The sequence below is a fragment of the Octodon degus genome, unplaced genomic scaffold, assembly GCF_000260255.1.
Source record: "Octodon degus isolate 3935 unplaced genomic scaffold, OctDeg1.0 scaffold00044, whole genome shotgun sequence".
In the NCBI taxonomy this organism is placed as follows: Eukaryota; Metazoa; Chordata; class Mammalia; order Rodentia; family Octodontidae; genus Octodon; species Octodon degus.
In genome coordinates this window covers 7,875,536-7,889,617 of record NW_004524620.1, presented here as the reverse complement: position 1 = coordinate 7,889,617, position 14,082 = coordinate 7,875,536, and positions in this window count along the sequence as shown.

Here is a 14,082-nt window from a genome sequence, read left to right as displayed (position 1 = left end):
ATTTTTCTGCTGATTATTGAATACTGATTTTATGTAATTATCTGCAACTTTAAGGAAATTTATTAGTTACATTTGTTTTGGTAAAATTCTTAGAGTTTTCTATGTGCAAAATCCTATCATCAGCAGAGATAATTTCAATTCTTACCTTCCGTTTTTGATCCCTTTTACTTATTTATTGAATGGCCCTGCTAGAGGCACTTGTAAACCTTGTTCAGCTCCTCAATGCACAAAGCAGAATTTGCTTGGTCAAACTGATTTTATTCCTTATGTGCAAAAACAAAACGCTGGTACCATTATTTGTCGGCCAAAATAGGAAAACCCAGAAAGATACAGCATATGATGTATGGCAAAATGAAACATATTATGGAAGTAGGCTAGCTCAGCTCCTGGAGCTGCAGAGGGCTGTTCTGGGTGATGTGTGTAATGGCGAACAGAAATGATGCCATCCCAGTGGCTGGTTTTCAGCCTGGGCCAACCTGTCACACGTGTCACTCACATAGCTTGCAAAGCTGAAACTTCAGATTCTCATCAGCTCTCCTTGGGAAAAGAAAATATTTTTTTCATTGAGCATCTTCTAAGTGCCAGCCTCTGCCTCAAAGTCCATGGTAGTCAAATATATATATATATATATATCTGATAATAGCTCGTTGAAAGGAATGGCCTATATATTATGCCTGTATTGCTTGATCAGTTTTTCCTGCCTATATCTTGGACTATGAGCCACTGCTCTGAAGGCAGCCAGGCAGTGTACTGAACATGGCTATTTTCCTGCCATCTTGTTTTGAAATTTTATACCATTGTTTTTATTGCCTATTTTTCTTTAAAAAAGAGCTGCCTATTGCTACTGGTCACTTAAAAGTAGCCACTGTGATTGAGCAATTGACTTTTAAATTATAGTTCATGTGAATCTATTCTTAACTGTAAATTTTAAGAAATCTAAATATACATCAAATATTTCCTGTGAAAATGTAGCATCCTATTAGGAGTGGCCTTAGGGCCGGTGAGACAGCTCAGCAGACTAAGCACCTGCTTAGGCAAGCACAGGGATTGGGATTTGATCCCTGGTGCCACATGCTGTGCCGGCACCACCCCGGGGTGTGCTGAACTGGCCGTGGAGACCAGGAGTGGTGGCACATGCCTGTAATCCCAGGTCTGGGGAGGCTGAAAACAGGAGGATCACTAAGAGTCCAAGTTGTGTAGTGAGCCCCTGTACTAAATAAAGAAAAAAAAATGGCCTTAGACTCAGTTAAAAAAAAAAAAATAACATGTTTCACTGATATAAGCCTTTCTGATTAGGTTTTTAAATGATAATATTTTAGATTTATCAGATTAAAGATTATCACTATAATTATTTTTATGCCTTTTAAAAGTGTTTAGAAATTTAAAATTATAAATGTGGCTTGCATTATATTTCTGTTGGACACTGGTTCTGACAGCTTTTCCATACGTCATTCTACAGAATTGTTAAAATAAGCCAGTGTGGTACACACTGGTCTTCCCCTTTCCTTTACAGAGAAGGAGATGGACTGAGGCCCCAAGAGCTTACTTAAATTTCTCAGAGCTTATAGGGCAAGGATTTCCGGTTAGGTTCTGGGGGCTCCGTGTTCTCCATTTATGCTGTCATGCTGTTTCAGGTACGTGGGCAGGGCGAGCTTGCAGCCTTTCTGTCTTCCTTCTTCCTAGTAAATACTTATGATAGCTGCATTGATGAACAAGGGCAGATTGGAGCGAAAACATGCCTTTTCTTCCAGCAGCAGCGGGAAGAATATTTGAACCCTTGAAAAGTGAATGAATAAGGTTCCCATTCATGGTCAGGCGGAGTTTTAGAAATTAAGTCAGAAAGACGTGACTGGACCACAGACTCTCAAACAGCTTAATGTTTTGAGATAGTTTTGTTGTTCTTTTTAGAGGAGTTGAAATTCTAGGGTCATGCTGGGTCTTTTCTTTGGGGGGGAGGGGTCTACAGGATGTTCAGGGTCTCACTACTAGATCCAACTCATAGTGATCCGCCTGTTTACAGCCTCCCAACAGCTGGGATTACAGATGCATGCCACCATGCCCAATCTCAATTACTGTTTCAGCGTGCTCCAGGGGCGGGGCTAGCATGGCAGGCCCGGGGATCCAACCCCACGCCCCTGCGGCAGCTTGCAGGTGCATGCTGGTTCTTAACAAGATCTTTAATACTCGTAAATTTTTGTTTTTTTATATATTTTTTAAATTTTTATTTATTTATTTGTGTGTGTGTGTGTGTGTGTGTGTGTGTGTGGCCAGCTCAGCCCACCAGGGGGCGGGGCTGGCTGGCATGTGGTGCTGGGGGATTGAACCCCGGTCCCTGTGCTTTGCTAAGCTTGTTCTAAGTAGGTGCTTTAGACCACTGAGCCATCTCACCAGCCCTCGTAAATTTTTTTATTTAACAAGTACTGAGTTGATTCAACGTTAGAAATCCTCAAAATTGTATCCAATGGGATCTAAAAGTATCCAGTACATGACCTCTGCCAAGGATACTGAAAGTCGTCCCCAGACAATACTTTTTTGATGTGAAATGAAAAATCCCTCTTTCCCTTTCTGCCTGATGACTTTTTTCATGTAAGAGGAAGGACGGAGGCCCAGACTTTCCTCCATGACACAGTTAAGGGATAAGCACTGCAGAGTTGATGTCAGGTCTGGACCTTAAACCAAACGAGGGTGGAACTGTTCTCTGGAGCTTCACTCCCCCAGTGCGGGGAAAAATGTACTCACAGAGAATGAGGCAACCGCTTAGTGCATCACTTCTTCCGTGGTCCTCGGAGCCAGCTGCGCACCTTGAGTAAGCAGCCCCGTCTGCTCCGCACCTGGGGAGCCCTTGCCTCTCCTAGGTTGGTCTTCTTCTTTGGCTGTAGCAGAACGAGGCAGGCTTCCAACCTCACTTCCAGGAAATGTCAAGGAGTGTATGACAAAAAACAAAACCGGGTGGCTCAAGGGCAGCCAGGGGTCCTCCCTCCCTAGAAGGTGTCCCCGTCAGGCCCCAGAGGGCACCTCTCTGGAGGTGTGCCCTGTGCCATCACTCGGGAGGAGGGAGAGGAAGCGGCCCTGCCGAGACCACAGGACTGCCATTTTCTGCCTGGTCCTCCCCAATTATTCTGCTCCCCCTTGCGCTGGGCAGAGAACAGGCCTGCTGGGGAGCTTTGCTATTTTTACTTCTCCGTGAAGGGATCTCAGGTTACAGATTATATACCGATGAGGTAAGTCACAGGTACGCAGCCTCATGTTTCTAATTTAGGTTGGCCCTGGTTTTCCAACGTTAAATGCCTCTCCCCCATGCTCCTTCCCCACTGTCCTCCCACCCTTGGCATCTGATCCATCCTGATTTTCAGGGCCACTTTCCTTTCCGTTGGATCCCCCCAAATTTAAGCTGCTTGGAGGGAGCAGCGTGGGGGGTTATATTTCACACAGCCTCAGTTTGGGTGGTACCCCTCTAGGACTCGGCAGCAGCTTCTGCATGCACATTCACATAATAGCTGGGTATTTGTCGGGTACTTTAGAGGTTTCAGTTGCTTTCACACATATTGTACAGTTAAGCTCCGCAACAGCTTGGAAAGGTTGGGAATATTGTAATTATCTATAATTTGCAGATGAGAAAATTAGGACTCAAAGAGTTTAATGATTTGAGTAAGAGTCTGCAGCCAAGACGAAGAACAGACATGATGGATGAATGTGTAACACACCGCTGGCGGGAAAGCCTTCACGCCAAAACTCAAGTAAGAGAGCAGGAGGGAGTTTTCCTTTCCTTTCATTTTCCCTCCCTCCCTCCCTCCCTCCCTCCCGCGGGCCTGCCTCTTTGTCGCACTTCCTTCCCTTCTTCCCATTCTTCCGTTCCTTGGTTTCAGGCCAAGAAATAATCTTGCCCACACTCACCTGTAGGGCAAATACACTGTTTTCTACATGTTGCTTTTTGAATTTGAAACTTTAGTGTGGATTTAACTAGAAGAAAGTGTTGGAGATTAGGGGATGGCAAAGTTAGGGTAAAATAAACAGGGACAATTAAGCTTAAAATACAGTTTGCTCAATGAGCATTCAAACAATGATTGGGACTTCAAAGTATTAACATGGCACTAGCTATATGTTTCTTTACAGTTTGTAATAGAAGAAATAATAAAAATGTGAAAATAGGACACTATGCCGGAATTATTCTGTATATACTTGGCAACTAGTATTTTTCTTTAGAGAAGAAATAGCTCTGATTTGAATATATAGTTTTGAATTGTGGATACTGTGTTTTAAGTGGGCCGTTTTCTGCTGCTTTAGACATCTCTGTCCCGGTACTTGCTTGTTATCCAGCTATGAGGTCATGCGCATGCGCACAGTGCAGTGGCTAATTATTCTCCAGCCCTGCTTCTGTTTGTTTCTTTTTGACTGGAGGATTGTGAGCTGCTTAATGTCTTATTTAACTTTATTTACTTAGTCCTTTATGCATCTTAGGTATTATCTTACTAATGGCACAGAAGCAATGGCTATTAAGCGCTTTATTTTGTCTTTTAAAAATTTTCAGGGCTATATTCTTATTAAATGATAAGGACTCTCCATTTTAGATATGAACTTTGTGTCCAAGATGCTTTGTAAACATTTTTCTGCTAGTCTGTCTTTTTTGCTTTTTTTAAAACCTTGTTTTTTTAATGTAGCACACAATTTTTATTCTTTTTATTTTATTTTTTTTCTTCTGGTACTGGGAATTGAACTCAGGACCTTGCAGTAACCAGGCAAGCGCTTATGCTGCCAAGGTACATCCCCAGCCATTTTTAAAAATTCTTAATTATTTCTCTTTCTTATACTTTGTGTTCTTTGTGACCTATTAAGAAGTATTTATCTCACTTAACATTATAAAAATTTGTTCTTATTTTTCACTTAGAAATGTTATGGTTTTAGCTCTTATTTTTAGCTCATGTATTTCTATCATTCATTTCATGCTTTTTTTTTTTTTTTTTGCATTTGTTGCTGAAAATAAGGCTTGCTTTTATATTTTTTCTTAAGACAAATTGTGGTTGTGCCAGCAACATTTTTGGAGGTTTATCTGCTCCCTGTTGAATTATTTTGACACTTCCATTAAGCATTAATTGACAATTTAAATTCAAGCCCTCTTCTGCATTCTGTGCCTCTACTCTATAGATCTAATTTAGGGTTTCACTAGTGGAACTTTATAAATTCTACATCAAATAGTATAGGAATACTAATTTTGTTTCTCTTTAAAACGTACTTATCTTTTTCAGGTCTTTGACTTTTCCATAGAGACTTTAGAACCAGCTTATCAATTTCTTCCCAAAATTTGTAAGGTAATGAGAGTAATTCAGTAGATTATACATGTGATTTTTGCTATGCTTTGGCTTATACCTGGCTTTATTATTATTTTCTGTCTGTTCCCTTTCTGTTTTGTTTCTCCTTTCTAGCTCTTTGTAGATTATTAGAATTTTTAAAATTTCACTTATTTTTATTGACTTTTTTGAATGTGTGAATATAAGTAACCTAATCATGATATTTTTTGGTTTAGATACTTAATATGTTACCATTGCTGAACACAATTCTCTCAATGTAGAAAGTTTAACTTTAAAATGATATCACTAAAATTTTAATGGTAGATCATAGATTGAAAATATTTACAAAATGTGTATCCAGGAAATGACTTGGTACAAAATTCATATTAAGAAACAAAATTCAGGATTGGTGATTTAGCTCAGCACTGGAACAGTTGCCTAACAAGCTGGAAGCCTGGGTTCGGTCCTTGGCACCAAAACCAAAAAACAAACCTCAACTGAAAAATCAAAATTCTTACAACCCCATAATAAAAAGACAAATGACCAAATAAAATTTTGGCAAAAGATTTGAACTGGCTACCAAGCGTAAAGAAAAATGTTTAGTATTATTAGGAGAATGGAAAGGAAAATCAATACCACAATAAAAACTGTTAAGTATCTGCCAGAGAGAGACCAAAGTTAAAGAGCGTGTAGCGTGATACAAAATGAATGCATTATAAATCAGAAGTGTTCCTGCACCCCAATAATGAACTCATGAAGAAGGAAATTAGGAAAACAAAACTATGCATGGCATAAGAGTGAGGAAGATTAAACACTTAGGAATTAACCTAACTAAGAAAGCAAAAGAAAGACATGGAAGAGTACCTCAGAGAAGGAAAGCTGTCCCTTGCTCCCAGGTAAGCAGAACCAAAACAGTCAAAACTCTCAAAATGGACATGCAGGTGGAAGGTCCTCCCAGCCAGAGCACAGCAGTGTTCATCTCAGAGCTCAAGAACAAAATGCTAAAATTCATACAGGATCAGGAGAAATCCAGGTAGCAGAAGAGCTCCAGGCCCTGGGCAAGAACAACAACACACGAGGCCCCACAATTTCGAGTTATATTACAGAGCTATGGTGATAAACAGCACGGTGCAGACACAAAGACAGGCGTGTGGGTCAATGGGGCAGAATACAGGATGAGGAAACATGCCCAAGCACGTCAAGGCATCTGATCTTTGACCTAAGGACCAAAAACACATGTTGTTGGGAAGATAACTGTCTTGGTTACTTTCTTTTCACTGCTGGGAAAAAAAATACCAGACATACAAAGTTAAAGAGGGAAAGGTTTATTTATCTTACATTTTGTGGAGGTTGTAGTCCATACTCAACTGGCTCCAGGCACGGTGGCATGGCGCAGGGACAGCAGTTCACATGGCAGAAGACAGCAAAAGCAACAAGCGCAGAAGGGAGGGCCAAGCCCACTTTCCTCCTTTGTATTGTATGCAGGCTACCTGCCCTAGAATGGGTATAGCAATCCCCCAATCCCAGCACTAGACAAGGAACCAATCACAAACTCTAGATTCAGCTGCCTCCAAAAATCCCGCTCGCCCATGACTGCATGAGGCTTTGGGGGCATCCAGACATGAGCGGTAACAATCACCTCATTAGCAAATGGCATTGGGGAAGCTAGCGTCCCACATTCAGATTACATATAGACATATCTTGTACTATGTTCTAAACTAAACTAAAAATAGATTAAAAATCTAAATTTTAAAGCAGAAACAACCTGATGGAAGACAAAAACAGGTAAAACTCTTAAAGACCTAGGCATAGTCAAGGACTTCCTAAACAGAACCCCAACTGCACAAAAAATAATGACATTCAGAATCAGCAAATGGGATTATATCAAATTAAAAAGCTTCTGCACAGCAAAGAAAACCACCAGCAGACTGAAGAGATAATCTACAAAGTATGAAAAACTGTGAGCTTTTCCTTATACAGAGGACTAATATCTATTTTAAAGAGAATAAAAAAGTTAAAAACCATTATAAATGATAGAGAATTTCAAAATAAGATGATAGGAAATAAATAGTGGTTATTATATTGCATATTTTTATCTTTAAAATAGTTGTTCAGATTACCAAATACCAGCATGAAAAATTGGTCAAAAAATAAGTATTTACTGTTCCTTTCAATGAGCTAATAAAGGGCCAGGGAGATGGCTCAGTAGAATAAGCACTTCCCTGGCAAGTGCAAGGGCCTGAGTTCAATCCCTGGGTCCACCAAAAAAACCAAAAACCAACCAACCAAGCAAAAACAATAAAAGTTAGTAGTACATTTTAACTATCTTGTCCTCTCCCCCTCCCTTTCTTTGTTCTCCCATCCCAGTTGTTCTTTCCATTTGAGCAGTTTCTCTTTCACAATATCTACTGTACCTTTTGAATCTTATATACTCTTTCAGTTTCTCGCACTAGGAAGACACTATGATGTTTACACATGTGGGTCTGATTTATTTCACTTGTGAGAATGGTCTCTGGTTGCATCCATTTACCCATAAAAGCCCTGAGTTTATCCTTCTTTATAGCTAAGTAATATTATACTTAAAGAACTCAAAATAATGCTCCCCCGAATAGCCAAGCAAATATATGAGCAATGTAAATGAATACTTCTCAGAGGTACAAATGGCCAATAAATACATTAAAAATGTTGAACGTCCCTGGCCACTAGAGACATGCAAGTTAAAAAGCATGCATCTCATTCCACAAAGCGTGGCTGTCATCAGGACATTAAGTAATAACGAATGCTGGCAATGCTGTGGAGAAAGAAGAATCCATTCTGCATTGTTATGGAAGGATAAGATAGTACAACCACTGTAGAAATTCCTGTGGAAATGCCCTAAGAAATTAAAAATAAAAATTCCACTGGACCCAGCTGTCCTCCTTACCTTTCCAAAAAAGTCAGACAGTGCAATCTATGACAGTGAGACATGCACACCCATGATTATAATTGTGAAAGTCATAACGGCTTATGCTGGGAAGCAGCCTCTCTGCCTGTCAACAAATGAGTGGATAGAGAAAATATGGTGTGAGTGTTACTCTGTCATATGGAAGGATAAACTTCCGCTATTTGTAGGAAAATGTATACACCCTCAGATCATAATATTAAGTGAAATATTGGACGCACAAGCTTAACTACTACATGTTTTCTATTATATGAGAAAACCAAAGTATAAATAAGTTAAACAATTAAATAAAAGATAGATAATAGGAGGAAGGGAGATAGATCTTTAGCAAAAGAGAAAGGGGACAATGGAGGAGAAGGGGCGAAGGAGCGGAGGGGATGGGGGCAGGGAAAATTAACATGCCATCATCATGTATTGCAAACACGTACTAATAAAAAACAGAAGATTGAAAGACTGACAATATTGAGGGTTGACAAATGCATGTAAGTTTTATATATTGTGGGTGGGAATTTAAAATGATACAACAGAAATGACAATTTACTATAAAGAGACACCCAACCTAGGATTGAAAATCTTCCACAATGGAGTGTTTTCGTAAGAAAAAGCAAGTCAGAATCATTCCCAACAGGTAAAAGAGGACATGGCTTAGGTGCCCATCAGTAGAAGAGCCTCACGAGCCACAGCACGTCCACACAGTGGATATGTACTAATCGGCATAAAGGAGCAGGCAGATATATACACAACAGCATGGATGAATCTGGAAAGTACCATGCTGTGTCGAAGGATACGTATCACTGGGTTCCACCTGTGTGAAGTTCTGGAATAGATAAAACTAACTAACTTCTGTTTGGAAAACCAGAAGGATGATCTTCCAAGGCAGTGGACAGTGAGCGCAAGAGGGCTGCGGCAGGCCCTGAGGAGCATCCTGGGGGAGCGCTGTCTTCTCTGCATGGCAGCGGGTTGAGTTATACAGCTGTCTCCACTTTGTCAAAAGCTCATCAAAAAATGTACTCAAGGTTTATGTATTTCATGCTATGCAAATTTTATCTCTAATAATATAAAGAACAGTAAATAAAATCATTTCAACATATCATTTGATAATATTAAGTAATTACTACTGATTTCTAATTACTGTATTTACTGTTAATATTACATTTTCTCCATGACATAACTACAAAAATTAGTAGCTTGTAATAATGGGCATTTCTGGTTTCCTTATTCACATGTGTGTGTCGCGTGGAGCTGCTCAGCTTCAGGCTATGGGTTTAGGAGTCTGTTACAGCGGCTTCCAGCCTTAGGGGCGGCCCAGAATTTCCCTGTCTGTTTCATATCCTTGGCGACCCAGTGGCTACTGGAGGTATGGTCTTCTTATGGAAAACAGGACTCTCCGAGTGTGATACCAACCATGTAAAACTACTCTCGAAGCTCTGCTTGATTCATGTTTCATTTTTTATTTTATTTTATTTTACTTTATTTTCATTTATATATTTGGTACAGGGTCATGCTATGCACCTTGGACTTGTAGTGATCCTCCTGTTGTCAGCACTCCCAGCGCTGGGATTACTGTGTGCACCACCACTCCTGGTCTCCATAGCAGGCTCAGGGCCCTGGGGTGGGGCCAGTGCAGCATGTGGTGCCGGGGACTGAACCCCTGTCCCTGCACTTGCCTAAGCAGGTGCTTAGTCCGCTGAGCTACCTCACTGGCCCTAGAGTTCAGGCTTTACTTAGCACAATTCCTGTGGCCAAACCCAAATTGATGGAGTGGGCAAATGCTTTATGCTAAAGTAGGTTATGGAGAAATGGTTCTAAGAAGGGTAGTGTGCATGATGACTTATAACCATTAAGTCAATCAACCAGGACATGATTACGGTATGGTGTTAAAAGTTTTCAGTGGGACTTTATTTTTGGAGATGCATACAGAAATACTTACAGAGGAAAAGATAACTGAAATTTGTGTTAAAATAATCTCAAGGGGGAGAAGTAGGTAGAGGCAAACATAGCGAAGACAAGATTGGTCAGCAGTGATAAGAACTGAACCTAGGTGTGGAGAACAGGTATGGTGTTACACCATTCTTTCTACTTTTATATGCATTTGAACTTTTAGAGATAAAATATTTAATGGAAGCCAAAAGAAATAACTTGTTAAATTTGTCATTTTTTAGATGAGGAAGCTGAAGCCCTGAGAAGATGTGTTGTTTGTTCTGTGATGAGACAGCGAGCTGTTGACAGAAGGAGACTAGGATCCAGGCCAGTGTTTCCAGTTAATGTGGCTTTCAGTCATTTATGTGGTAATTCATCTAAAAATAGTTTTTAATACTAAAGGCTGTGCAGAGTATTATTGATAAAGAGACAGGTTCTTGTTCCCTTAAGTCTTGCTTACTGTATCAGCATACAGAGCTAAACAAGGATGAGAAGGATGATGCTTTCAGCATGAGAGTATGCTAAAATGTTATGGGTGGGTACACACAAAATGCATGGGGCCGAGGAGGTGAAAGTATCCCTCAGTGTGACTGAGTCAATATGAGAAGGCTTCACAGATGGGGTGGGAGATAGACAGAAAATTACAGCACTTGTTGCACAAGCCAGAGGCTGCGTGGCAGGCAGTAGAAGCAGCATCGGGAAAGGTGTGCAGGTGTCGAGATGAAGGAGAACAAGGTATTATGACACTTTGGGGAAGCGCTGTGTGCTTTGGTACGAAGGCTAACTGTGTGTGTGTGTGTGTGTGTGTGTGTTTAGGGACCCTGGGAAAAGCAGGCAGGAAGGATAAGGCTGGTCTCACGTGCTGCATGCACAAGGAAATTTAGTTATTTGGTCAGCGTTGCCTCATCTAATTATGGGAATCACAGGAGGCTCCTATTACAGGACCTTAAATCCTAGCTCCAATCAAATGCATTGGAACCTTTAGAAGCTAGGCAAGAGTTTTAGAAAACAGGACGTTAGGAGTTACTGAAGACTTTTAAGAAAAGGAGTGATATGATCCGATTTTTGTGTTAGCAAGAACAGCCCGAGAGCAGCCTAGGGGTGAGTTTGGAAAGCTGTATGTGCAAAACCAGAGGCGGCTGCAGGAAGAGGCCATGGGCGGCGTGATGGGCCGTGCAGCAGCAACCGCAGTGGAGCGGAAAGAGGCTTCTGAGCTGGGGCTGCAGGCCCTCGTGGCTAACTGCCTGTGGAGAATACGCACAGAAGTCAGCCTAAGGTCTGGCTTGATGAGTAGTGGGGTAATGGCACTGTTCACTTTCAGACAGGAGTTCAAAGAGTCAGCATTTGGAGCTCACTTTGCATGCTGTGTAGCCTTAAGTACTTTTTGTGCCTGCAGATAGAGGTGTCCACTGGGCAGGTAGGTCTTGAGTTTAGGAGCACACTCTCAGCTAGAGAGAGATTTAGAATGTGTTAAATGACAAGCAAGAGCTAGTCAAAACTCCTAAGTTCGTATTCGGCTTCTAAAGCAGCTCAGACAGTTTGAAAAAAAAAAAAAAAAGTCAGATCCTAGGAAGGCAATAATGTCCCTTATGGAGACGGGGATGAGACGGGTCTGCGTCCACACAGAAGTCCACCGGGTCATCACGCTTCTCGAGTCCACGTGGCGTGGGGCTCCAAGACCAACACGCCGGCTCCTAGACTGACTTCCGTCTTCCCCCCCTCGTGAACCTCAACTTCCTCTTCTGTCTCACACCTGCACCAAGCCTTCCCCAAGCAGCGCCTGTTAGGCCAACTACCACCCTAAAGCTCCACCCCAACCCAGCCCCTTACATTCTTTGTCTTCCAGCCTCCTCCTCTGAGGGTCCTTGCAGTCTTCTGCAGCCCTCTCGTGCTGAGCAATGAAAGTTTCTTCTCTCCTGCTTCTCGTTTGCATCGGAGGAAGGAACCTTATAGGAAGGGAGAGCTGGAAAGAAAGAAAAAGAGAAGGGAAGCAGTGGTACAGAGGTGAGGGGAAGAAGTGTGCACAGCTCCACATGGGGGTCGACACGGGCTCGTCAGCTTCAGCGAGCGCAGATTGTCAGGGTGATATGGGTGAAATACCGAGGGGAGAGCGTATAGCTTTCTGCTGAGGCATGAGCACACAGGAGAAAAAGGAGAACAAAAGAAGTAACTCCTTCTAGTAGCTTTGTCCAGAAAAAAAGTACTCCAGTCCTTTTCCTTACATAGGATACAGGACTTTTTAAATCTTCTTTTCTCTTGGTAACCCCCCTCCATGTTTGAAATAAGTGATATGAATATGTTTTAGACCTTTTGTTGAAAATTTGTTAGCCATTCATTGCTAATTTATGGCATATACTTAGTAATTTGGAGTACATTTGTATAAAAGAGTTAAGATGTAACTACATTAGGTAAGGAAGAATACAGATTAATTATATTCTCTGAGAAACCAGTACCTGTAGTGTGAAGCTATTCTTATGTTGGTGACATTCATGCATGTTGGTGTTTATCAGGCAGGATCTTTTAATATGTGCTTATGTAAATTCCAAAACTAACTTGCATTGAAAATTTATCAGATTATCCCCAAGTTTTCAAAATCAACATTTTGAGATGCTGTTGATAGATTAAGATTACCAGATGTGAATTTTGAGAAAAGCTGTCAGGAGAATCATATATTGGTATTAGATGTTTTCTCTATAATTAATTTTTTTCCTTTGAAAATCTCCTATGGTTCTGTGATAAGTTTATAAAATGCACCTGTTTGTTTTATATTTTGTATTTCATCTGTTTAGATAATAATCCATGCACTTTTCTTTGAAATTTATGTTTGATTACATATTACATTCTATTTCAACCTCACTGATAACATTTATTACATTCTTCAACCCTGGGTAGCTTAGCTGAAATGGTGTAGTATTTTAAAATATAACTGGGTCTTAAATTCTAGTCTGAAACCCAGTAATACTTCTACCCTCCCTCCTTTCTCTTCCATTTTCATCTGTAAATTTGAGAGCATTTTTAGGCTGACAAGAATGATAAGAATTAAATGAATTGCAGGTGAATTTTGTAGCTGTGTTACCATGAGAATTATAATATTCTGGGAAGAGCCCAGAGAGGTAGACTATGAAAGGAATTTGATGATTCTCAGTAGGAAGATGAGACAGTGGGTCTGCTGTGGTGACTGCTGGTGCACTTCCTGGGCATGCAGGCTGGGCCCAGCCGAGGGCTAGTTTGAATGTTTGTGTCACTGCCCAACCTACTACTATGCTGATGACTTAACTTGCAAAGGGGTGGAATTAGGAGGTGAAGCCTTTGGGGAAGTGCTTAGACTCCGCTCTCATGAATGGGATGAGTACGCTTACAAAGGAGACCCAGGAGAGTGAGGCCATAGCAGGAAGTTGCCATCTGTGGAACAGGAAGTTGTATCTCATCAGACACTGAATTTTTTCTCATCTTGATTTTGGACTTCCCCGATTCTGAGAGATAAATTTCCATTTATTTTATTTCTCTGTTGTTTGTAAGTTAGGCAGCTCATGGTATTTGGTTATAGCAGCTCAGATGAACTAAGATACTTAGACTTTAGCAGAGTGTTCTGCCTTAATGTCCAGCCATAGCATCTTTGCTACTTTTCACTTGTTGCTGGGACAAAATGCCCAATTTCCAAAATTAAGAAAGGAAAACTTTATTTAGCTCACAGTTAGTGGAGGCTTTAGTCCATACCTGCCTGGCTCCAAGGCAGATGACAGCAGTTCATGGCGGCAGAAAACAAGGATGCGCAGAGGAGGGGCAACAGCTGCGGCATTCATCAAGCCTCTCTCTCTTCCTTCCCACTGACTATGAAGACAAGAGCTCCTCCAAGGAAGTGGAGGCGGCTGCTGGGAAGATCAGAGCTCTTCTGAAGTGGCGCAGTTGAGGTGATCAAGCTCCTCCAAGGAAGTC